General features: G+C 42.7%; 1 protein-coding gene across 1 annotated transcript in view; it reads left to right on the top strand.

Moving 5' to 3' along the window:
• LOC137437649 (putative serine/threonine-protein kinase MARK-C) overlaps positions 1–27009 on the top strand; it is a 122486-nt gene extending 95477 nt beyond the window's left edge. The window contains exons 8-9 of the mRNA XM_078766354.1: positions 23535–23619; positions 26954–27009. The gene's annotated coding sequence lies outside the window, so the exon portion shown is untranslated. The remainder of the gene's footprint in view (positions 1–23534; positions 23620–26953) is intronic.
• Positions 27010–27252: the final 243 nt, after the last annotated feature.

The following is a 27252-nucleotide window of genomic DNA, read 5'->3' as shown; positions in this document are numbered from 1 at the left end:
AAACCACATTTCAAATCTGGCCTCCAAAGCCAGTCGCCGACTGGGCATCCTCCGTCGTGCGAAGTCCTTCCTTGGCACACCTGAGCTCCTCACCACATACAAGGCTTTCATCCGCAGCTCAATGGAATACTGCTCTCCCCTCTGGGCTGGTGCTCCTGCCTCACACCTAGCTCGTCTTCACGCTATTTAAACCAAAGCATTCAGAATCATTGGAATCTCCCGCGATGAAGCTAACTCCAAGGGCCTCTCACTCACTCACCGCAGGCAGGTTGGTGGTCTTTCCGTCTTCTACCGACTCCTCTCTGGCCTTGCTCCCCCAGCTCTCTCTGGGCTCTGTCCCACAAATATTCCTACAGGTCGCACAAGATCTGCCTGCAACCCTCTTATGGTTAAACTGCCAAAATCAAGACTTTCTGCTCACCTTCACTCCTTCATTCCTCTTTTCTCCCGTCTCTGGAACAAACTCCCTCACTCTCTTCAATCTCACTCCACCCTCCAGGTCTTTAAAACAGCTGTTCACCACCATCTCTTATCTTCCCCCATCCAAAACCTTGATCTTTTCTACCCCCGCTAATTTCACCCCAATTCCACTTTTTTGAAATACCAGCTTCTGTCCTGGAAGTCCTTGGTGTCCTTGTGTTTTATACTTCTCCTCCCCCCCCCCCCCCTTCCCACGCCTCCTCCCCCCAAGCCCTCTCCCTCCCACACATCTCCCTGCTCTCAAATGTTGTGTGCTCTCAAGTGTTTGTGTGCTTCCCCTTCTCTCCCCATCTTGTCTTCCACTCCCTCTTTTTATATATTTTGTTTGTCTGGTTGATTTTTGTTTGTCTTGTTTTGTTTGTTTGTCTGGTTGATTTGTTTGTGAAGTAAATGTCAGCTCTTTCACGAGCCTCGATTCAGTATACAAAAAAAAAGAAAAAAGAAAAAAAAAGATATCTGCAAAATTGGATTCGGACAGATTCAGCCAAAATGTGGTTGAGAGGTTGGGTGTGTGAGAAGGACGAAATGATTAGATTTTGGTGATTATATGGATCCGGATCTGTATATGAAACGTTTTGAGTATTCCAAGTAATTCTTCACCATTGAGAGATGGGATCAAAAACGATATATATCACGATATTTCAAAATGTTGTGGTCGAGTTATGAGAAAATGAGGTGAATGAGTTCCATTCGGCCACAAGAGCATTCGTGAGGTCGGGCACTGATGTTGGGCGATATGGCAGCCATCTTGGACTAAATGCAAATAATAATAAAAAATTATTTCTTGGAAACCGCTGAATGTTTTGGGGGGAATTAAAACAAAACGTGGTCTATGGGGGTCTATCGGGGGTCAAAGTGGATCCAAGTTTGACCCCCCCAAAATAAGAATTTACTTTTTCCTCTGAAATTACAAACACTATTTCAATGAAACTTGACCACAACCTTAATCACCCATGATGTACCGAAGTTTGTCCACGGCACTTAGAAAATCAAAGGCTAAGGGGGTTATGGGGGGGGGGGGGGTCAAAGTAGGTCCAGGTTTGACCCCCCAAAATAGATATTTGCTTTCTTTTCTGAAAGCACACATGCACTTTTGATTAAACTTGACCACAACCTTCACCATCCGTGATGCACCAAAGTTTGTTCACGGCATAAAGATTTCGCCCTGAGGGGGTCTACAGGGGGTTGCTCCCTAAAATAGGTATTTGCTTTCTTCTTAGAAACTACACATAGTCTAGTAGGAAGACTAGGTCCCTCTGCACCCCCTGGAGATATACTTCTAATCAGTGTTTCTAGATTGGAAAAAATGTGTAGAAAATGACTAGCTATGGCCCCAAGCTGAAAAAATGTCCCACATACCATTTTTATGCAAATTACTGCTGCAAATTTTATGCAAAATTATGCAAATTTTATGCAAATTTTTGATGAGGAGTAGAGTTGAGGGGTCTTTGAGGGCTTCATCGAGGTGCTCTCGGTTGCAAGACTGGGTCATTCTGAGAAGCACAGCAGGGTCAGAGATCATGATGTTCTCCTCCTCAGTGAATCTCTCCATCAACAGCCTCTCCATTGCCTCACACACTGTTTTGAGGCAAAAGAGGGACTTTGCGTAGGCCTTTCCACTGAGAACACCTTTGAGAGATCCACTTGTTACTAGTTGTGCCTCAAAGAGAATCTCTGCATATCCAGAACCACGCATCTTGTGTCCAGTGAGCATCCCGATGTAGTTCATGGATGTGTGGAAGGGTCCAATCGTTACTACATGACTAGCAAATTCATTTGGCCAGCGCCAGATGATGGGAAGGGCTTTCATGCCGACACCCAGATCAAATGTATTCAGGACCCATCTCTGACCCACCTCAGCAGTTGCTGCCTCGGAACGCTTCAGTAGCTCACGAACAACTGCGTTGTCTGTGATCGGTCTGTGCCTGGTGCCTGCATGGCATGGCAATGGCCTGCAGCCTGTGCCTGGGCTAGGGGGTTTCACCTCTGCAACTGGTTCTCCCCCACCCAGCAAATCAACAGTCGACTACTGCACGCCTATCCACCAACCGATCACAGACAACGCAGTTGTTCGTGAGCTACTGAAGCGTTCCGAGGCAGCAACTGCTGAGGTGGGTCAGAGATGGGTCCTGAATACATTTGATCTGGGTGTCTGCATGAAAGCCCTTCCCATCATCTGGCGCTGGCCAAATGAATTTGCTAGTCATGTAGTAACGATTGGACCCTTCCACACATCCATGAACTACATCGGGATGCTCACTGGACACAAGATGCGTGGTTCTGGATATGCAGAGATTCTCTTTGAGGCACAACTAGTAACAAGTGGATCTCTCAAAGGTGTTCTCAGTGGAAAGGCCTACGCAAAGTCCCTCTTTTGCCTCAAAACAGTGTGTGAGGCAATGGAGAGGCTGTTGATGGAGAGATTCACTGAGGAGGAGAACATCATGATCTCTGACCCTGCTGTGCTTCTCAGAATGACCCAGTCTTGCAACCGAGAGCACCTCGATGAAGCCCTCAAAGACCCCTCAACTCTACTCCTCATCAAAAATTTGCATAAAATTTGCATAATTTTGCATAAAATTTGCAGCAGTAATTTGCATAAAAATGGTATGTGGGACATTTTTTCAGCTTGGGGCCATAGCTAGTCATTTTCTACACATTTTTTCCAATCTAGAAACACTGATTAGAAGTATATCTCCGGGGGGTGCAGAGGGACCTAGTCTTCCTACTAGACTAACAAGCAATTCCTATGAAACGTGACCACAGCCTTCATCACCCATGATGTGCCAATGTTTGTTCACTGCATTAAAAACAATCGAGTCCTGAGGGGGTGTAAAATAGGTTTTTTTTGGTTTGTTTGTTTGTTTGTTTGTTTAATGTCTTATGATTATGTTAGTATGACTCCATGTTGCCCTGTCTTCTAGCAACCATTGAAATTGGTTTAAAATACCTTTATTCAGTGTAGTATACTGTTCATGCTACCAGGTGAGCACCATGGGTATGAGCACCCTGTGTTTATTGTTATTATTATTATTATCTTGCCAAAACGAAGTTTTTGCAAGATGTATTAGTCAGCTTGTATGTTTGTTTGTTATCTTGCCAAAACGAAGTTTTTGCAAGATGTATTAGTCAGCTTGTATGTTTGTTTGTTTGTTATCTTGCCAAAACGAAGTTTTTGCAAGATGTATTAGTCAGCTTGTATGTTTGTTTGTTATCTTGCCAAAACGAAGTTTTTGCAAGATGTATTAGTCAGCTTGTATGTTTGTTTTTTTGTTTGTTTTTTTTTTTGTTTTTTTGTTTGTGGTTAATCATTTTTTTTCCACGTTTAGATCACTCTGTAGACCACAGTTATTATTGGAAACTCCTGTAACTTCGCATATCAGAGTCCTATAGAGATACCCTTCAGCACCCAAAATTTTGAAGGTCAAGGTCAAAGGTCAAGGTCACTTTGTGGTCAATCATGGAGGTCGACGAAACCCTTATTTTTTGAGTAACTTTGATCGGATCGTCTCCAAACTTCATGGGAATCTAGTATATGGTCCGGCGCTCAGCTGATTAGTTTTTGGTGGCGATCGGCCTTGACCTTCATGGTTAGCGCTGGAGGTCGAAAATTATTGACCCCAAGGTCAAATGTTGAAATCGTTATTTTTTGAGTAACTTTGATCGGATCGTCTCCAAACTTCATGGGAATCTAGTATATGGTCCGGCGCTCAGCTGATTAGTTTTTTGTGGCGATCGGCCTTGACCTTCATGGTTAGCGCTGGAGGTCGACCTTGACCTTTGACCTTGACCTTCAGATCACTCTGTAGACCACAGTTATTATTGGAAACTCCTGTAACTTCGCATATCAGAGTCCTATAGAGATACCCTTCAGCACACAAAATTTTGAAGGTCAAGGTCAAAGGTCAAGGTCACTTTGTGGTCAATCATGGAGGTCGACGAAACCCTTATTTTTTGAGTAACTTTGATCGGATCGTCTCCAAACTTCATGGGAATCTAGTATATGGTCCGGCGCTCAGCTGATTAGTTTTTGGTGGCGATCGGCCTTGACCTTCATGGTTAGCGCTGGAGGTCGAAAATTATTGACCCCAAGGTCAAATGTTGAAATCGTTATTTTTTGAGTAACTTTGATCGGATCGTCTCCAAACTTCATGGGAATCTAGTATATGGTCCGGCGCTCAGCTGATTAGTTTTTGGTGGCGATCGGCCTTGACCTTCATGGTTAGCGCTGGAGGTCGAAAATTATTGACCCCAAGGTCAAATTTTGAAATCGTAGGTACCATATCGAGTAATACCTCATATGAATGCCCTTGATGAGTGCTTCCCAGATCTGTAAACAGTTTGACGCTATGACGTCATTTGATGACGTCATGACGAAAAAACGGAATTTTCATGAAAAAATTATTTCCTCAGTTCTCATCAAAATCTTTCAATATCTCGTGGGCAGACATTCCTCAAAGAGTCGCTTCTAGTGGATAGCAGTTCTGTTCACCTCAGTGTGACCTGAAGCAAGTCACTCATGTTCACATTTTGGCAAGATACGGTTCACCCTGTGGGTGACATAGGTTTATTTGTTTGTTTTTTTGTTTGTGGTTAATCATTTTTTTTTCACGTTTAGATCACTCTGTAGACCACAGTTATTATTGGAAACTCCTGTAACTTCGCATATCAGAGTCCTATAGAGATACCCTTCAGCACACAAAATTTTGAAGGTCAAGGTCAAAGGTCAAGGTCACTTTGCGGTCAATCATGGAGGTCAACGAAACCCTTATTTTTTGAGTAACTTTGATCTTATGATCTCCAAACTTGGTGGGTATATAGGGTGTGGTATGGCGCTCAGCTGATTAGTTTTTGGTGTCGATCGGCCTTGACCTTCAAGGTCATTTTGAAGGTCATTCAATTTTGACCAAAAGGTAAAATTTTCAAGTTTCAGTTACCATATCGAGTAGTACCTCAAATTGAAGCCCTTGTTGAGTGCTTTCCAAACATATAACTAGTTTGACAATGTGACGTCATTTGACGGCGTTATGACGAAAAAACTGCACTTTTCATGTATATTGTATTGCTTTAGTTCGCATTGTTTAGGTCACTCTGTAGAGCACAGTTCCCTTTGGAAACTCTTGTAAGTTCGCATATCAGAGTCTTTTAGAGATACCCTTTAGCACACAAAATTATGAAGGTCAAAGGTCAAGGTCACTTTGTGGTCAATCATGGAGGTCGACGAAACACTAATTTTTTGAGTAACTTTGATCGGATCGTCTCCAAACTTCATGGGAATCTAGTATATGGTCCGGCGCTCAGCTGATTAGTTTTTGGTGGCGATCGGCCTTGACCTTCATGGTTAGCGCTGGAGGTCGAAAATTATTGACCCCAAGGTCAAATTTTGAAATCGTAGGTACCATATCGAGTAATACCTCATATGAATGCCCTTGATGAGTGCTTCCCAGATCTGTAAACAGTTTGACGCTATGACGTCATTTGATGACGTCATGACGAAAAAACGGAATTTTCACATTTTGGCAAGATACGGTTCACCCTGTGGGTGATTTTTATTTTTTTGTTTGTTTGTGGTTAATCATTTTTTTTCACGTTTAGATCACTCTGTAGACCACAGTTATTATTGGAAACTCCTGTAACTTCGCATATCAGAGTCCTATAGAGATACCCTTCAGCACACAAAATTTTGAAGGTCAAGGTCAAAGGTCAAGGTCACTTTGCGGTCAATCATGGAGGTCGACGAAACACTAATTTTTTGAGTAACTTTGATCGGATCGTCTCCAAACTTCATGGGAATCTAGTATATGGTCCGGCGCTCAGCTGATTAGTTTTTGGTGGCGATCGGCCTTGACCTTCATGGTTAGCGCTGGAGGTCGAAAATTATTGACCCCAAGGTCAAATTACGAAACCCTTATTTTTTGAGTAACTTTGATCTTATGATCTCCAAACTTGGTGGGTATATAGGGTGTGGTATGGCGCTCAGTTGATTAGTTTTTGGTGTCGATCGGCCTTGACCTTCAAGGTCATTTTGAAGGTCATTCAATTTTGACCAAAAGGTAAAATTTTCAAGTTTCAGTTACCATATCGAGTAGTACCTCAAATTGAAGCCCTTGTTGAGTGCTTTCCAAACATATAACTAGTTTGACAATGTGACGTCATTTGACGGCGTTATGACGAAAAAACTGCACTTTTCATGTATATTGTATTGCTTTAGTTCGCATTGTTTAGGTCACTCTGTAGAGCACAGTTCCCTTTGGAAACTCTTGTAAGTTCGCATATCAGGGTCTTTTAGAGATACCCTTTAGCACACAAAATTATGAAGGTCAAGGTCAAAGGTCAAGGTCACTTTGCGGCCAATCATGGAGGTGTTCACCTCAGTGTGACCTGAAGCAAGTCACTCATGTTCACATTTTGGCAAGATACGGTTCACCCTGTGGGTGATTTTTATCTTGCCAAAACGAAGTTTTTGCAAGATGTATCAGTCAGCTTGTATGTTTGTTTTTTATCTTGCCAAAACGAAGTTTTTGCAAGATGTATTAGTCAGCTTGTATGTTTGTTATCTTGCCAAAACGAAGTTTTTGCAAGATGTATTAGTCAGCTTGTATGTTTGTTTGTTTGTTTTTTTGTTTTTTTGTTTGTGGTTAATCATTTTTTTTCACGTTTAGATCACTCTGTAGACCACAGTTATTATTGGAAACTCCTGTAACTTCGCATATCAGAGTCCTATAGAGATACCCTTCAGCACACAAAATTTTGAAGGTCAAGGTCAAAGGTCAAGGTCACTTTGCGGTCAATCATGGAGGTCAACGAAACCCTTATTTTTTGAGTAACTTTGATCGGATCGTCTCCAAACTTCATGGGAATCTAGTATATGGTCCGGCGCTCAGCTGATTAGTTTTTGGTGGCGATCGGCCTTGACCTTCATGGTTAGCGCTGGAGGTCGAAAATTATTGACCCCAAGGTCAAATTTTGAAATCGTAGGTACCATATCGAGTAATACCTCATATGAATGCCCTTGATGAGTGCTTCCCAGATCTGTAAACAGTTTGACGCTATGACGTCATTTGATGACGTCATGACGAAAAAACGGAATTTTCACATTTTGGCAAGTTACGGTTCACCCTGTGGGTGACATATGTTTATTATCTTGCCAAAACGAAGTTTTTGCAAGATGTATTAGTCAGCTTGTATGTTTGTTTGTTATCTTGCCAAAACGAAGTTTTTGCAAGATGTATTAGTCAGCTTGTATGTTTGTTTTTTTGTTTGTTTTTTTTTTTGTTTTTTTGTTTGTGGTTAATCATTTTTTTTCCACGTTTAGATCACTCTGTAGACCACAGTTATTATTGGAAACTCCTGTAACTTCGCATATCAGAGTCCTATAGAGATACCCTTCAGCACACAAAATTTTGAAGGTCAAGGTCAAAGGTCAAGGTCACTTTGTGGTCAATCATGGAGGTCGACGAAACCCTTATTTTTTGAGTAACTTTGATCGGATCGTCTCCAAACTTCATGGGAATCTAGTATATGGTCCGGCGCTCAGCTGATTAGTTTTTGGTGGCGATCGGCCTTGACCTTCATGGTTAGCGCTGGAGGTCGAAAATTATTGACCCCAAGGTCAAATGTTGAAACCCTTATTTTTTGAGTAACTTTGATCGGATCGTCTCCAAACTTCATGGGAATCTAGTATATGGTCCGGCGCTCAGCTGATTAGTTTTTGGTGGCGATCGGCCTTGACCTTCATGGTTAGCGCTGGAGGTCGAAAATTATTGACCCCAAGGTCAAATGTTGAAATCGTAGGTACCATATCTTCGCATATCTTCGCATGTAACTTCGCATATCAGAGTCCTATAGAGATACCCTTCAGCACACAAAATTTTGAAGGTCAAGGTCAAAGGTCAAGGTCACTTTGTGGTCAATCATGGAGGTCGACGAAACCCTTATTTTTTGAGTAACTTTGATCGGATCGTCTCCAAACTTCATGGGAATCTAGTATATGGTCCGGCGCTCAGCTGATTAGTTTTTGGTGGCGATCGGCCTTGACCTTCATGGTTAGCGCTGGAGGTCGAAAATTATTGACCCCAAGGTCAAATGTTGAAATCCTTATTTTTTGAGTAACTTTGATCGGATCGTCTCCAAACTTCATGAGAATCTAGTATATGGTCCGGCGCTCAGCTGATTAGTTTTTGGTGGCGATCGGCCTTGACCTTCATGGTTAGCGCTGGAGGTCGAAAATTATTGACCCCAAGGTCAAATTTTGAAATCGTAGGTACCATATCGAGTAATACCTCATATGAATGCCCTTGATGAGTGCTTCCCAGATCTGTAAACAGTTTGACGCTATGACGTCATTTGATGACGTCATGACGAAAAAACGGAATTTTCATGAAAAAATTATTTCCTCAGATCTCATCAAAATCTTTCAATATTTCATGTGCGTTGGTCATGAAGACATACTATTCACCATACGAAATTATTAAGGTCAAGGTCAAAGGTCAAGGTCACTTTGCGGTCGCTTTAGACATTATATAAATGACGTCATTTGGTGACGTTATAAGGCAAACACGTATTTTTCAAGGTCACTCTCTAGAACGATTATCATCGGAATATCTCGTGGGCAGACATTCCTCAAAGAGTCGCTTCTAGTGGATAGCAGTTCTGTTCACCTCAGTGTGACCTGAAGCAAGTCACTCATGTTCACATTTTGGCAAGATACGGTTCACCCTGTGGGTGACATATGTTCATTTGTTTGTTTTTTTGTTTTTTTGTTTTTTTGTTTGTGGTTAATCATTTTTTTTCACGTTTAGATCACTCTGTAGACCACAGTTATTATTGGAAACTCCTGTAACTTCGCATATCAGAGTCCTATAGAGATACCCTTCAGCACACAAAATTTTGAAGGTCAAGGTCAAAGGTCAAGGTCACTTTGCGGTCAATCATGGAGGTCAACGAAACCCTTATTTTTTGAGTAACTTTGATCTTATGATCTCCAAATTTGGTGGGTATATAGGGTGTGGTATGGCGCTCAGTTGATTAGTTTTTGGTGTCGATCGGCCTTGACCTTCAAGGTCATTTTGAAGGTCATTCAATTTTGACCAAAAGGTAAAATTTTCAAGTTTCAGTTACCATATCGAGTAGTACCTCAAATTGAAGCCCTTGTTGAGTGCTTTCCAAACATATAACTAGTTTGACAATGTGACGTCATTTGACGGCGTTATGACGAAAAAACTGCACTTTTCATGTATATTGTATTGCTTTAGTTCGCATTGTTTAGGTCACTCTGTAGAGCACAGTTCCCTTTGGAAACTCTTGTAAGTTCGCATATCAGAGTCTTTTAGAGATACTCTTTAGCACACAAAATTATGAAGGTCAAGGTCAAAGGTCAAGGTCACTTTGCGGCCAATCATGGAGGTCAACTAAACCCTTATGTTTGGAGTATTGTTAGTCGAATCAGCTCGAAACTTTACAATATTGTAGTATATGGTCTAGTGCACAGCTGATCAGTTTTTGGTGGCGAACGGCCTTGACGTTCATGGTTAGCGCTGAGGTCGAAAATATATCGAAAATTTTCAAATATACCGACCTGATATCAAACGACATTCACAAGATTCGCGGCCAAATCTCGGACGTTGGTGAGCTCAGTCTTTTGATTTGTGATATTCAGAGTGCAGGATAGGGTGACATGTACATGTATACGAATGATTCTGTTATTCGTATTTACAGAACAGTAAACAATTCTGTTTTATATACATGAATTTCGAGGCATACTTCCTATCGAAGTAATATTATGACAACGAGCGCCAGACGTATTTACAAAGAATTACAAACCACGAGTTGACTAGGACATATATCCATGAGCAGATTATTTTCATCATATTAACTTGGCATATCATTGAGCGAAGACATAATTGTTCCAATGCGAGCACGTTAACACTTTATTTTACAACAGATCAATAAATAGTTAACATTAAGAGAAGGTAAACAATATTATGATGGAACAGAGATCTCGTTCATGAGTTTGTTACTCGCGCTAAGAAACATACAGAGATAATATTGTGCACGAATCTAACAGTTTTAACACACAACAGAAATATTATATTGCCAAGACAAAGGGTCTAATAACTGCTTCCCTAAGGAGCTTTCGCACAGACTTCATACGTTGAAGACAACACATTACAACACAGATCAGCATTACTCCTCTGGCTAGAGTTAATAATATTTCCCCTAAAACAAAACTCAAGACATATTTTCAACATTGAAAATATTTTCAACATTGAAATAAGCGATATCGGCTGGGGCTGAGAAATGCACTAAGACAACGTGGGCCAACATCACAGCCTTATCCCGACACACATAATTTGACAAGAAATTCATCAATACAATCGCGAAATATTATTGGCAGCAAAACACATTTCTTGATACCAATTGGGACCAACCACCTCAATAAACTCTGTTTTGGTGACGGCTCGCTTCGGGGTCGTCTGGTGTCCCGACAGAGAGGGATAACTCATCAGCTCCATCCGCCCCTAACCGCCCCACCCACCCCTAACCATCCACTGACTTCTCCGCCCCACACGACAGTGAGGTGGGGGACGGGGGAGTGCATTGACGCTGATAATAGTGGAGCAGCACCAATAAATCTCTCAGAAACTCCTTGAAGGCTTTGGTAACCATTCATATCCGATTGATATCTCACTACTGTATTCATATCCGATTGATATATCACTACTGTATTCATATCCGATTGATATATCACTACTGTATTCATATCCGATTGATATATATCACTACTGTATTCATATCCGATTGATATATCACTACTGTATTCATATCCGATTGATATATCACTACTGTATTTATATCCGATTGATATATCACTACTGTATTCATATCCGATTGATATATCACTACTGTATTCATATCCGATTGATATATCACTACTGTATTCATATCCGATTGATATATCACTACTGTATTTATATCCGATTGATATATCACTACTGTATTCATATCCGATTGATATATCACCACTGTATTTATATCCGATTGATATATCACTACTGTATTCATATCCGATTGATATATCACTACTGTATTCATATCCGATTGATATATCACTACTGTATTCATATCCGATTGATATATATCACTACTGTATTCATATCCGATTGATATATCACTACTGTATTCATATCCGATTGATATATCACCACTGTATTTATACCCGATTGATATCTCACTACTGTATTCATATCCGATTGAGAGCTTGAATCTTTTAACTCTTTGCTGAGCACTATTCAAACAAGGGGAATATCCGTTGTCAAGGAGACGGCGTCATGGTCAGAGAAGTATACATCTTGAACTTCAGTAAAAATTGAATTTTGATTGGGAGACTGTTTATTGAAGTATACGTGATCAAGGAGGGATCCGTAATCAGTGGTAGGTTTTGTGATAAGCTGGTCAAATCCGTAATTCTTCATCAATTCAGTGCACTTGGACCAAGGGTTTTCTAGCAGATTATCGTTGAGGTCTCCAAGAATGACTGTTGGCGCATTCGTTGGTAAGAGCAACAGCAGAGTCTCCATCTTCTGAAGAAATACACCCATGGACATAGAGGGACTTCTGTACAATGCACATACAACAAGGCGTGACTTCTCTGGTGTTTCTACGACAATGACTTTTGATTCGAGCTGGTCAACTTTGATCACTTCCAATTCTTTCGGGTCCAAGCATTGTTTTGCACATACCAAAACACCATGCATTCCTCTGTGGTCATTTTCCGCTGGTACATCCAATCTGAAAGCAGTGTATTCGTGTGTTGTGAGGAAACCGTCAATATTGTGCTCCTTTGTCAGGTACGTCTCGGTAAAACACATGACGTCGGTGTTTTCTAACGTTCTTGCGTAACTGGCAGTCATAAGGTCTTTCATTTTGGGGAGGAAATAGCGAATGTTCAGGTGACCAACACTGATTGTCTCGGGTGCACGAAATTTCTGCGTAGATAACTCGATGGGATTTGATCTCATTTCTTCCATTACTGCGGCCACTTTGTTTTCCACTTTTATCCCAGCTTTGTCAAAGTCTGTGATGTAGAGACCAGATAATGTCTTAACTCGGCTGAATGCCACGTATGCTTGTCCTTTCCCAAAGCGTTTTGCGCCTTTCATGCTGACAACAATTTGCTCCACAGTCAATCCCTGGCATTTGTGTATTGTTGTTGCCCAAGCAAGTGTCAATGGAAATTGATGCCGTGTTGTTTGTGATCCTTTGTGGCCATTTTTCTCATACCTTCCCTCAATTCGCTTCACCGGCACAGAATCTGGGTACTCGGCCTTCCATTGACTAGCAGCTATTGCTTGCTTTCCAACGTTTGAACTGTCAAACTTGACAAGAACTGTAATAACCTTGCCCGTATCGTTCGTTCTGACGTCTGTGACACATCCCATTACACCATTGACCAATCCATCTAGCGTATCAACGTTGTATGTCAGCATGACTCTGGAGCCTCTCGCCACTTCAAGTACTCTATGTAAGCCACCAGTATCAGACCGTTTATCAGATTTAGATTTCACTTTTCTCAAATCTATCAGGCCGGTGCTGTCTTTTTGACCATCGATTGCGCGGATCTGGATTTTTTCTTTTCCTGCAACGCAGTCCTCTTCTAGTTTGATTTTGTTCCAGGCATCAACATCTTTGTTCCAAGCAAACACGTGAAGTGCGTCACTGGGATGAGTTTCATCGGTTACGTCTGACTCCCTGGACTTTAACATTTCAATGTCACTTTCAGTACACTCGTTTGTTCTCAAACGACATAAGAGTTCAGCAAACTCTTGGTCATCCTTTTGCCTCATCACTTGGCTCAATTCATGCAGCATGAAATGATCTGTCCACAACGATCCATGCAAATTGGCAGTCGGGTCTCTTGTTCGTGCGTATATGTGTGGCTGACCAACAGGTGGAAGCTGATAAAGGTCTCCAACAGCGAGGATGCAAACATTTCCAAACAACACCGAGTCATCTACAACACCCTTGATCTCTGTCAAACGTTTGTGAATGTCAAGCAAGAAATTTGATCCAACCATGGATACCTCATCTATGATCAACACCTGTAAATTTGCAAGACTGGTTCTCAGTGTATTCAGTTTGTCCGGAGAAAGTGGCTCAGCCGCTGATCCATATTTTTTTACCCGTAGCAACAAAGCACTATGAAGTGTCTGGCCATTGATGTTAAACGCAGCTACACCTGTAGGAGCTGTCAGCAGAACTGTGGTATCTGTGGGGCTAATGGTATTTGCCAGTGCAAGTAATTTTTGTGTATCAGATTGTATCAGACGGATCACGTGCGATTTTCCGACACCACCAGGACCACTGAGGAACACCCGATATGGTTCGATTTTCTCGCCAGATTTCATTGCTACCACAGCACGTTTGCACCATTCCCTGTGAAACATGACGATTTCTCGCTGTCTTTCATTCAAACCTTGCATCATACGTTGGTAATCGGCAGTAGCAAGAATATTCTTGTCGCCTCTTTCTGAAGAGATCACAACATCATGAGATCCTCTTTGTCCAGTTCCAAGAAAAAGTTCCGCATTTGCAACAAGATCTTCGGGTTCAAGCTCTGTGTCAGACACGTGTCCTTCATGTATGTCCAGGCGATTGGCATGCTCTGTTTCAGGTGCTAATGCTGCCCAAACATGTTCCGGATTACCATCGTTTTGAATATCTACATTTTCAGCTTCAGTCACTTCAGTGTACATTGATTCCTTTGCCAAAAGTTCCTCCTTTACAGCCACGAAGTGTTCTCTGTAAGACTCAAAGCCACCAAGCAGATCAGCTTCTTCGTTTCTCCATGGAAAGTACAACATCAGTTTAGCCCGACTGTAGTTCTCTGGTTCTTTTTCTTCGCTGTATTTCCTGAATCTGATCACTGCTTCATTTCTCCGTTTGTTCATACTGCCAGTTTCTTCTCTAAGTTTGATTGTTTTTGGATAGTTGTCTCGACCTCTGTTTTGGTTTTGATTGTTGTCATCAAGGTCATCCAAGATTTTCGGCAATACATCTCCAGAACTATCAGCCTTGTAGTTTGTTCTGTAATTTGCTGCGAACTCTGCCAAACATAGATTTTCAAGCGAATTTGGCCTTGCTGCATACCGATCGATCATGTTTGTCTGAAATATGTCAGGATCATCATCGTCCTTCCCAAGCAATTGTTCCTTTGTTTTCAAGACAGCAACTCGATCACTTTGTGGATCAGTGTTTACGAATACCACACTCCTGCTTAGCCTCTTCATTGGTATGGACAAAATGCGATAGGCAGCTTCTTGTGCACTGAGTTCACGGTGATTCAGAAACACAGTTCCAACACGCTTCAACATTTTTTTAATGTCTCGATCTTCGTTCTCTTTGCAAGTTTGTTTTAACAACTCTCCCATGCCCTTTTCGTCTTTTGTCAGGTACGCAGCGACATACATAACACAAGCGTACGCGTCTAGTATGTACTGAACATCGATATTTGCTTTCCAGACCTTCAGAATCATTGGATTGTATTGGTTCAAAGATTTGTCACACGGCTGTCGTTGCAGAACAATTTCGGATCCTTTGTTGCAAACTGTGAGTGCGGCATTATACTCTTCTTGAGTGACTCCGGCTTGGGTACAGAGCTCGGGTATACTGATATCACTGGGAGTTTCTTCGTCTGTCAATTCTTTGCGAACCAAGCCAAGAACGTGATTTGCTTTTTCAATTATGTTTTGTCTGGTTTCCTGATCTTCCGGTTCTTTTGCAATCAAAGTTTTTTCAGAGGGAGCGCGTGGAAAGGAAAATCTGCAAGAGCCTGTTCTTTTTTTGCAATACGAAGAGTGTTTGTGTGTCTGGACCTTCTTCGTCAATTCCCTAAGTTCAGAGTCTTCTGGAGTAGCTGAAGTTATATGCTCGTCGATAAATGTGCAAATTTCATCGTCTGTTTGTACACCAACTTTGGGAGCATTCTTAACCCATAGCAGAGTGTGTGCATGTGGTGAGCCTCTTGCCTGAAACTCGATTCTGATGACATAATCAACTATTTCTCCAAGTGGTTGTGCTTTGGATTTTAATATGTCTTTGAATAACAGCTGAAGTCTGTAGTCAAATTGTCTTGCTGCAGTAGCCGGGTTGCACCTCAACCACATTGATCTTTCTTCGAAGGACAGGTTCCTCACATCTTCGTCTGATAGAGTTGTACCATACTGTCGTGCGATTGTTTTAATCACATCGGGCCATTGCATATCAGCGGCGGAAAGAGTCAAAAACCATGTGGGCAAACCAAGTTGTCTTATCATGGCTAACACATCGTAAGAGAGTCTCTGGAAGTACGCTGGCGATCCTCTGATGTTTTGCATGATTTTATATGCTTGGTCAGTTTTCAATAGATTGTTCATGTTTTCAACATTCTTAAAAAGGCCTGCGGTTAGGTTTTGACCTTGGAAGGCTTTGCTAGATGCTCTTCGGTACACGAAATGGTTTATGTCACCATGTACTTGGGCATTTTCCGTAGCATACTGTGCGCTGAGCAAGTATTCAATAGATTTGCCGAATCTCCCATCACAATCCAACAGTCTCTGGTTGAAGTACCTTCGCGGAGTGATCTTTTGTGGCCTTTCAGCAGTTAATCCATTTTTTCCATCCGGATATTTGTCTGGATTGGACAGTTCTTCAAAATTCTCAGAAAGCATTGCAATTGGTTTCTCACCTTCGGCAGGGGCAACACTAAATACCTTAGAAACACCCCTCAGTTCAGGATTTTCATTCATCATGAGAGTTTCGAAAGGTAAACCACGAATGCCAGCCATTTCCTCTGAATATGTTGCGTCTTCCGCCATAGCTTCGTCATCGGAATTTTCAGCAGATAATTCTTCCTGTACTTCTTTTGGATCTTGTCGTTCAATCTGATCATCTGCCATTTGTGTAACAGTTTTTATTTTACTCGTTGGAATAGCTAATTGTGGTTTTGCTTCTGATGCTAATTTGGTGCCCGCCACATTGAACGAATCTGTCTGCACTTGCTCATGGGTAATTTCATTGATGCCTTCGTGTTCACTTTTGGTGACTTCATATCCACCAGGTTCCCTGTCATTTTCAGTGTCCGTCAATGCGACATAATGATCTTGAGCTATGAGTCCAAGATGAAATTCGTGGGAAACGTTCAGCCTGCTGACAACCTCAGTAACAACATTTGTTGTGGTCGCGTGAATCTGTATTCTTAAGGACAACATATCTGCCATTGCCTGCAGGGAAATGTGTTCGCCCCATTGTGTTCCATTTGCTAAACCTTCAATGTATCGGACCCATTCAATTTCTCTCTTGGTAGCTTCATCGTCAATCAAAGCAATTGCACGGTCACCTGCATCTGGTTGTTCGGTGTCTGCGTTTGTACGATCACCTGATTGTACTCGAGCACAAACGAAATCGCGGTAGTGTTCTGGGTAGTGTTCCATATAGATGCCTAATTTCCTTCTCAACTCCGTTGCTGTCATTCGTAAATTGGTGATTCCTTCAAGTTGATAACACACTGAGGCGAACAAGCAATTTCCATCGTTTGCCACGTCAACAATTTTCATGTTCAGTCTGTTCGCAATTGTTTCCAGTGAACCATAATAGCCAGTACCTGCTGGAATAATTTCGAAAGTTATGTTTGTGTTCTGCCCACTAACTTCCTGTCCATACTCACATTCGTTTCGGACTCTCGTTTTCCTACTGTTCGTCACTTTGGGTTTTGTTCGACCCTTTGACACGGTTGCCTCTCTGTTTTTCCTCATTGTTGTGTTTGTTGCTTGGCTTTTATCGCAGGCTGGTCCTGTTTTGGTCCCAGGTCTCGTTGCGTCCTCTTTGTCAGTTTGCACTGGAATGTCCAGGTCTTGATCTGTCATTGCTTTCCACAAATCAGAATCATCCGAAGCGGCTTTATCTGACCAATTCTCAAGCATTTTAATGTTGCTGTACAAATGATTGTTTGCCTTCAAGTACTGCAAAGCGTTCACTACTTTGTTGATATCGACAAAGTCGTAGTAGTAGTGTTTTTTATATTCCATTTTTCTCTTGAACTTCAGTGGGATTAGTTGACTTTCGCTCGGGAGTCTTGGCAAAACAGAGCACACTTGGTCAACATTTGAGGGCACATTAATAGCGGGTCCGTGAATTCCATGCTGTTTTCCCCTTGGAAGCCCAAGTAATTTCATGAAAGGAATTCTCTGACATAGCAGTCGTAATTCGAGTGCATTCAAATCTTTCATTTCCTTTGGTTGTGAAGCAAGATACAAATTATTCGCCTTGGCTTGGGATGGCATTTTACCTCGTTTCAGGGTAAGGTGACAAGTGCGGCAAATCCATTCACGATCATTTTTGGATTTCAGTCGGTAGGAGATAACATCCTTGATCATCTTAGATGAGCCCTTGGTGTATTTATCTTCATGCAGCTCTACAACTGTTGCCCTGTACATCATGCGATGACAAGTTGAGCAGATGTAATCCGGTCCATCTTTGACATTGTTCTCGAAAGACTGAATTATTTGTTCTTGTAGGCTCGAATTGCGTTGTTCTCTTTTCATTCTAATCTTAAGCTTCATTGTATTTAAGCGGGTCACTTTTTTGACAGGTATTTCTTTCGCACGTTGATTTTTCACTGTATTACGAACTTTCTTCAGTCGTTCTCGTTTTTCTTGGGCCGATTCCCGTTCACGCTTTCCTTTCACCGTCTTACAGACTTTCTTCAGTCGTTCTCGTTTTTCTTGGGCCGATTCCCATTCACGCTTTCCTTTCACCGCCTTACAGACTTTCTTCAGTCGTTCTCGTTTTTCTTGGGCCGATTCCCATTCACGCTTTCCTTTCACCGCCTTACAGACTTTCTTCAGTCGTTCTCGTTTTTCTTGGGCCGATTCCCATTCACGCTTTCCTTTCACCGCCTTACAGACTTGCTTCAGTCGTTCTCGTTTTTCTTGGGCCGATTCCCTTGTATTTTGATCTGTCACAGCCTTTAACACTTTCTTGAGTCGTTCTCGTTTTTCTTGGGCCGATTCCCGTTCACGCTTTCCTTTCACCGTCTTACAGACTTTCTTCAGTCGTTCTCGTTTTTCTTGGGCCGATTCCCTTGTATTTTGATCTGTCACAGCCTTTAAGACTTTCTTGAGTCGTTCTCGTTTTTCTTGGGCCGATTCCCGTTCACGCTTTCCTTTCACCGTATTACAGACTTTCTTCAAGCGTTCCTCTTGTTCAGTGGAGGATTCTTGTTTTCGATTTTCTGTCATTGACTGTCGCTTCATTTTCAATCGTTCTTCTTTTTTTTGAGGAGACTCAACTTGATAATATTTTGTTACGGCCTTCTTGACTTGTTCTCGCCGTCGTACTTTCTTATCAATACTTTCCGGTGCTGTTTGGTCTTTTTCAATGATTGCTTGATCTTTGATTACAACTCGCTTTTGTGTCTTTGTTTGGTTCTGACCAGTTGAGCTATCCTCAGATTCCATTCTTAATGTATCCACACTTTCGTCAGGTTTTCTTTTTCTTTCTATCTTCACATTTTGCGCGTCTTCGCCTGTCGAGTCAGCTTTCTTCGAACAAATGTTCCTCTTTTTCTTCATTCGAGGCATTTTCCTACTCGAGCTAAAAGCACGTTATGATGTGATTGTGTCAACGATTATTGTGGTCTAGTTTTGTTGTTGATGAAAATAGATTACTGCGTGTTTTACAATTTCGATTCAAAACCGTATTCCGACAAATAGTTAATTTTGCAAAGGATTTGTCAATGGTGTTACGTCTAGTTTTAACTACGGATCGTTAGGACACAATTCTGGCGCCTGCAGATGTGCGCAATATGCGAGGAGTAAGGAAGTAATCAACTCCGTTATCTTGTCCGTATTCGAAGATCCCAACACTTGGGAATGTAAATACTTAGGAGTGATCTATCAACACTAATTTTATTCAGATTTTTTATTTCACAATTAAACAACAGTACAAACAATACACGAATGGCTATGTTGAACAGGATATGATAATTTGTAGCAATGTTAAAAAGCAGCCGTTATAATATACCTATGCTTAAACAGGAGCCGTTATTATAAGATGTAGCAATGCTAAATTGAACCAAAATGATAAGATCTTGAACGTTATGATACGATTGCTTGATAAAACAGGTATGTAAAATTGGTACTATTATGATGGTCAAGAACAGCTATTTTTTGTGCTTCAATAGTTTTCTCAATATTTTCTTGGGAAATGATCTTTGGACCTATTTCTTTGGGTAGAGTTTTGGTACGAGACCGCAACCCGAGAGTATTTCTTTGTGTAGAGTTTTGGTACGAGACCGCAACCCGATAGTATTTCTTTGGGTAGAGTTTTGGTACGAGACCGCAACCCGAGAGTATTTCTTTGGGTAGAGTTTTGGTATGAGACCGCAACCCGAGAGTATTTCTTTGGGTAGAGTTTTGGTACGAGACCGCAACCCGAGAGTATTTCTTTGGGTAGAGTTTTGGTACGAGACCGCAACCCGATAGTATTTCGTTGGGTAGAGTTTTGGTACGAGACCGCAACCCGAGAGTATTTCTTTGGGTAGAGTTTTGGTACGAGACCGCAACCCGATAGTATTTCTTTGGGTAGAGTTTTGGTACGAGACCGCAACCCGAGAGTATTTCTTTGGGTAGAGTTTTGGTACGAGACCGCAACCCGAGAGTATTTCTTTGGGTAGAGTTTTGGTACGAGACCGCAACCCGAGAGTATTTCTTTGGGTAGAGTTTTGGTACGAGACCGCAACCCGAGAGTATTTCTTTGGGTAGAGTTTTGGTACGAGACCGCAACCCGAGAGTATTTCTTTGGGTAGAGTTTTGGTACGAGACCGCAACCCGAGAGTATTTCTTTGGGTAGAGTTTTGGTACGAAACCGCAACCCGAGAGTATTTCTTTGTTGGGTTTCTCAGGTCACACAGGCTCTCGTGGCACTTCGCTCTGCAATGATAATAAGAACAAAACAGGATCACCTAATGAGAATACACAAATAGTAAACCAGACATATTTAGTCAAGGTCAAATTGCACTAACAATGAGAAGACTATACATGAATAGTTGGGCCAACTGTCCACCAGAACAGCGAGCCCTGTCCACCAAATTTCACAATCAATAGTAAACTTAACCAATAATTCATAAAACATCAAATTCACCAGCTGCTAAATTATTACCGGGGCATAACAATTGGCCCATGTGAACATCTTAGGTCCTCTACATGTGTGTAAAAACCATACAAATTTAAAAGAGGCCCTAGTTGTCAAGCTAATACTGTGTCGGCGACACTACAAGACAACACGGATATCGTCCAGCAGCGTAGAAAAACAGGGAAGCATGGAGAGGCAACACGGTGAGCACGAACAATCAATTCACGTATTGATCAATAAATCAATCACCAGATCAAGCCTCAAGCATTCACCCATGTGAGAGGCAGTTTCAGGTCCATACAATATGTCGATGCGTTTTAAAGATATTTTCCGGAAACAAATTTCCAACCAATCACCTATTGATCATTAATCAACAGATCGGCTCCAAAGTCAAGATACATCATGCCAATCACTCGTGTAACGTTTCAGGTCGATACCTAAAGGCATTCTTAAGATATTGTCCGGAAACCAACGCAGCGAAAGAAAAAATCAAATAAAAATTCTGGTAAACCCATAATCACATGGATATGCCTTAACTAGATGTGAATAGTCGAGCCAAATATGAATATCCACCAGAGCTGCGACCACCCTCCCCTAAATTTACAATAACGAGTGTTAACAAGCAAGGCCGAGTCTCAGGGGAGGCAGAGATGGTGACACAAGTGATTTCTCATCTCATACTCTAATCAAGACAAATTGCATTATCTCACACAATGTTCCTCGTAAAATGGTTGAAACACAAATTAAAAATGGAATTATTTCGATGACACTGACTGAATATCCACCAAAACTGCAACCCCCATGAACAAAACCCTGATCAAAACAGCAACGCCGCCGGCTATATGACCAGTGAGCCTTAAAACATACCAGTGAGAACCTTACAGCACCCAAGTCAGTACAGGGGCGAGTGCAATCAGAGACTTGGGTTTAGCAGAGGGCTGTGACCGGAGACCAGACCAGTTGGGTGTGACAGGAAACTCAGTGACTTGGTCCCCACAAGATCAGTGGACAACTGAAAGGACAAATAAACGTAAATGTTATTGCAAGCCAAACCATAGCACAAAGGGTTGTGTAGGATACCACCACAAAATAAGGTTAAAACTAGACATGGATAATCAAACCGATCATGAGCATCCACCAGAGCCTTGAGGCCCCCCCCCCCCCCCCCAATCCCCCAAGTACTGTACAATATTAATTAAATAAAAGAACTATTTTTCTTTTGTAATTAACAAACTTATTAAAATATTTAAAAAACGAGCATGCAAGATAATTTGATACCAGCTGACACTTTGCAAAACCATAGTTGCAGACAGATGCAGCAAATTTATGTGTTTACTCACAGCAAAATCAAAGAGTAGACACCAGTCACCAGGCAGTAGTCTGTACCTTCCAAAGGCGATGAAAGGCAACTATAAATAATAAAAAGGAGCACTTGAAAAACATTGACAGTCTATAACCGTATTCAGTTTAATTTCAAATGAGATAAAAAAGATTGTGTGACAATCAAGCTTATGTGACATAAAACATAACCAGTAAACTTGCAATCATAAAGTACCTCACTGACTGGAATTGGTGCCGGGACGGGTACGGTGATCCGACTGTGAAAGGACTGAGGGTGACTGGAGGCAGTCCAAGACAGACACAACAGATGTCACTGGGTGTTAAAAAGTCAGTGTCAAGACGACGAACGACAGACAAGGACACACGGCAGTCGAGACGAACTGCTACGTTACAGCAAGAGGGCTTCCAAGGACGACACAAGGACTGTAGTCAAACTAACGCACTAATATAGGCTGCCCACCAAAGAAGCCAGAAACTGTACTGTGCTACCTCAGGCTAAAATTCGGACCGCTCAGACGCCGTTTCAGACACAAACTAACAAAGGTGGGGTGGTAATTCCATCGAGTTTCGGAGATGAATTTACCATCGTTGCCAAAGTTTAATGTAACATGTTTTTTGTTTACATTTATTATATCATGATGTGTTGTTAGGTCAAAACATACTATTGGCCATAACTTGCGAACTACTGCAGATATTGGCTTGAAACAAACGTTAAAATGTTCCTTGACAGAAGGGCTTTTGCATCTCATGGAGCTCGACGAAACGCCTATTTTTGGAGTAATTTTATTCGGATCAGCTCCAAACTTTACAGGAATGTAGTATAGGGTCTAGCGCTCAGCTGATTAATTGTTAATTGTTGGTGTTGACCGACCTTGACCTTCATGGTTAGCACTGGAGGTTGAAAATATTTGACCCCAAGGTAAAATTTTCAACTTTTAGGAAACATATCGTGTAGTACCTCAAATTGAGGCCGTTGATGAGTGTTTCGTATAAATGTCAAGCTTTAGACATTATATAAATGACGTCATTTGGTGACGTTATAAGGCAAACACGTATTTTTCAAGGTCACTCTCTAGAACGATTATCATCGGAATATCTCGTGGGCAGACATTCCTCAAAGAGTCGCTTCTAGTGGATAGCAGTTCTGTTCACCTCAGTGTGACCTGAAGCAAGTCACTCATGTTCACATTTTGGCAAGATACGGTTCACCCTGTGGGTGACATATGTTCATTATTATTATTGTTGTTAATAATAATCATAATAATATCATTTTTGATTGTCGCCGACATAGTTTCAGCCTCGACTCAAACAAATCCAGAAAATAATCTGAAAAAGACTTCCATTTAAAATTTAAAATAGCATTTAAAATAACTAAATAGATGTGTGGTTTTCAGTCCTATGCCCTTGGGAAATTGCTTATTTGTAAGGTCTATTTGATGTGTGTTTGCATTTGTCGGGGTCTCTCAAGGTGTTCTGAATGAAATTGGTAGAAATCTGAAGGAAAATGTTTTTTTGTTGTTGTTGTTGTTTTTTGACCTGGAAAGATGAACTGCTGCTGCCTTGTCTCGGTGAACTCGGATTCAGCGCAAACGATCGTGATTGGAGAATACGTGATCACATGACCGCAAGGTGCCCTATTGTTGCTCATTTTGAAACGTTAAATTGTGTGAAATACAAATTCACAACATTACAATCATTGTAACATCGTCATGCAAGTATCATCAAAACAAATAAGAAGTAAATAAATTTAATGGTAAATGATCTGCCATGTTGAGAGAAAGGGAAGATGGAAAAGATTCCCTTTCTCTCATGGAGGATAAATCACGGACCATTTAAAGTACAGAACTTCGTCCTTATTTGTTTAGACTTTGTTTACCGCCCACTCAGTTCATTAATTTTGTGCTGAAAATAACGATTACATTCATTCCAAGCAGAATCAGGAGTTGTACCACATGACATGGTGTTGTAATGATGTTATAATGAGCAATCTCTTCTTTTATGAATGAAATACGAGTTGTGGTCCAAAGGGTAAAACATCTGCACTTGGCAACAAACTCAGTAAAGGAAACAACATGAACACACGATTTGTGAAGCAGGCAGATGCTCTCACAAAGCACATGGTTCGTCCAACATGTCATGACTTGAGACCAAAATGCGAGAAAACCTCTTCATAGTACGGCGGATAAGCTCTCATATTTTAATAAATTGTGCATTTTTTGAGAAAAGTATGAAATTTCCAGCATAGTTAGTATATACCATAAGGTTTATTTTCAGATGTGGACGCAAGTCAGATTTGACCTCTGAGGACCGTGAGAGATCAAATCCAAAATGGCCGCCAGTCCACCGGGTCTAATGTTCAAACGCGCTTATAGGTGTCATTTCCAACTAAATTGGGGATGCCCATTCATTTGGTGATACTTTTGAGATCGCCAGAACTCAAGGACATGCATTTAGGTCAAGGTCGAATTACGTTAAATATCTATTTTTATGATACTGCAGTTGGAACTGCTATTGGAAAAAGTTCATTTGAACTTTTAAAACTTTATTTTTTTCAGGTACGGGGACCGGGAGGGATAGGTACAGAACACCCAAAGACCAGAAATGATGAAAAAAAGTGTTTACACTGCAAGGAATGATGCAATAACCTCTGAAAAAATAACTGTAGTTAACCAAGTATGTCCACCAAAGCTTACATTAAATCAAGTGCAATGATGAAAATTGGTAATGATCTAAATCTAACAGTCTCAGAACAGAAGCACAGTGCAGTGCACTTGAATGCAGCTTTGGCACACTTGCAGCGTCCAGTGCACCCTTTCTTGCAGCCACAGTCGATCAATTCATGGCACGATTTTGATGCTTCAGGAAGAGTGGTCCAAAGAGGCTGCCACCCAGTTGTCTCCTTTGTCCAGCCCCAGTCAGGTGGGTCTGGCATCTCTGGATCCATGACCAATGCGTGGTTACAACAGTTGGCCTGGTAGCAAGTGCGCTTGATGTGCTGCTTGAGTGTTGCCTGGGTTGGAGGAATGTTCTCTAGAGTTCTACACTTCTGTGTGAAGAGCTGTTTCCTGGCATCATTCACTTCCGTGCTCTCACTGGTTCCAGTCCCCCCCCACCCCTCTATCGTACATCAGCACCACAAATCGCTCTAGCAGTAACATTGAGCCTTCACTGACCTCACTTGGCATGCCTAGGAGTTCATTGAAAGCATCATTCACCTCTGGGCATCCTCAATTTAGTTGGAAATGACACCTATAATGTTTTTCTACACTATTTGGTTCCAAAATTAAGCGCGTTTGAACATTAGACTCGGTGGACTGGCGGCCATTTTGGACTTGACCTCTCACGGTTCTCAGAGGTCAAATCTGACTTCCCTCCACATCTGAAAATAAACCTTATGGTATGCACTAACTATGTTAGAAATTTCATGCTTTTCTCATAAAATGCACAATTGTTGTTGTTATCCGCTGTACTATCAGTGTGCGTCTTCCAAAAAGCAACAGAAAACAGTGGAGAGTTTGCTCAACAAATCAACGTCAGGGGTGAACAGGGAGGTAAAAGCACGGCCGGTGCGAGCTGTGGTGAAAAGAATGAAATGACAATTGCGAAACTAGAACAGGAACAATCATGTAAAATAGAACCTCACCTGCACTGAATTACAGGTGCAACTGTTGATAAGACTTGGACGGTTGGATTAGATATTGTTTGCAACCTTTGCAAACAAATGTGTCTTCTTTATTTTGTCAACTGATAATTTGAGAGAGTTGTTGTTTTTTCTGTTTTTCTTGCTTCCTTTGGTGAATATGTTTAACTCATACGTTGTACTTAGTAATTCACAATAATTCATGATTAAATCTCTCTCTCTCCCCCCCACCCCTCTCTGCCTCTCTCTCTCCCCCACCCCTCTCTGCCTCTCTCTCTCCCCCACCCCTCTCTGCCTCTCTCTCTCCCCCACCCCTCTCTTCCTCTCTCTCTCCCCCACCCCTCTCTGCCTCTCTCTCTCCCCCACCCCTCTCTTCCTCTCTCTCTCCCCCACCCCTCTCTGCCTCTCTCTCTCTCCCCCACCCCTCTCTGCCTCTCTCTCTCTCCCCCACCCCTCTCTGCCTCTCTCTCTCCACCACCCCTCTCTGCCTCTCTCTCTCCACCACCCCTCTCTGCCTCTCTCTCTCCCCCACCCCTCTCTGCCTCTCTCTCTCTCCCCCACCCCTCTCTGCCTCTTTTTCTCCCCCACCCCTCTCTGCCTCTCTCTCTCCCCCACCGCTCTCTGCCTCTCTCTCCCCCCCCCCCTCTCTCTCTCTCACCCCCCTCTCTCTCTCCCTCTCCCTCTCCCTCTCCCTCTCCCTCTCCCTCCCCCTCCCTCCCACCAGTGTCTCTCTATGCCCCACCCCTCTCTGTCTCTCTCTCTCCTCCACCCCTCTCTGCCTCTCTCTCACCCCCACCCCTCTCTGCCTTTCCCTCTCCCCCACCCCTCTTTGCCGCTCTCCACCCACCCCTCTTTGCCGCTCTCCCTCCCTCCCCCACCCCTCTCTGCCTCTCTCTCTCTCCCACCCCTCCCTGTCTCTCTCTCTCTCCCCCACCCCTCTCTGCCACTCTCTCTCCCCCACCCCTCTCTGCCTTTCTCTCTCCCCCACCCCTCTCTGCCTTTCTCTCTCCCCCACCCCTCTCTGCCTTTCCCTCTCCCCCACCCCTCTCTGTCTCTCTCTCCCTCCCTCCCACCAGTCTCTCTCAATGCCCCACCCCTCTCTGTCTCTCTCTCTCACCCCAACCCCTCTCTGCCTCTCTCTCTCCCCCACTCCTCTCTGCCTATCTCTCTCTCCCACCCCTCCCTGTCTCTCTCTCTCTCTCCCCCACCCCTCTCTGCCACTCTCTCTCCCCCACCCCTCTCTGCCTTTCTCTCTCCCCCACCCCTCTCTGCCTTTCCCTCTCCCCCACCCCTCTCTGTCTCTCTCTCCCTCCCTCCCTCCAGTCTCTCTCTATGCCCCACCCCTCTCTGTCTCTCTCTCCCCAACCCCTCTCTGCCTCTCTCTCTCCCCCACCCCACTCTGTCTCTCTCTCTCCCACCCCTCTGCCTCTCTCTCCCCCCACCCCTCTCTGCCTCTCTCTCTCTCTCTCCCCCCCCCCCCTCTCTGCCTCTATCTCCCCCCCCCACCCCTCTCTGTCTCTCTCTCTCCCCCCCCCCACCCCTCTCTGTCTCTCTCTCCCCCCCCCCGCCCCCCACCCCTCTCTGTCTCTCTCCCCCCCCCCCACCCCTCTCTGTCTCTCTCT

This window comes from Myxine glutinosa, chromosome 12 (assembly GCF_964187855.1).
Source record: "Myxine glutinosa chromosome 12, kmMyxGlut1.1, whole genome shotgun sequence".
NCBI classification, from domain to species: domain Eukaryota; kingdom Metazoa; phylum Chordata; class Myxini; order Myxiniformes; family Myxinidae; genus Myxine; species Myxine glutinosa.
This window is presented reverse-complemented; position numbering and strand designations above follow the sequence as displayed.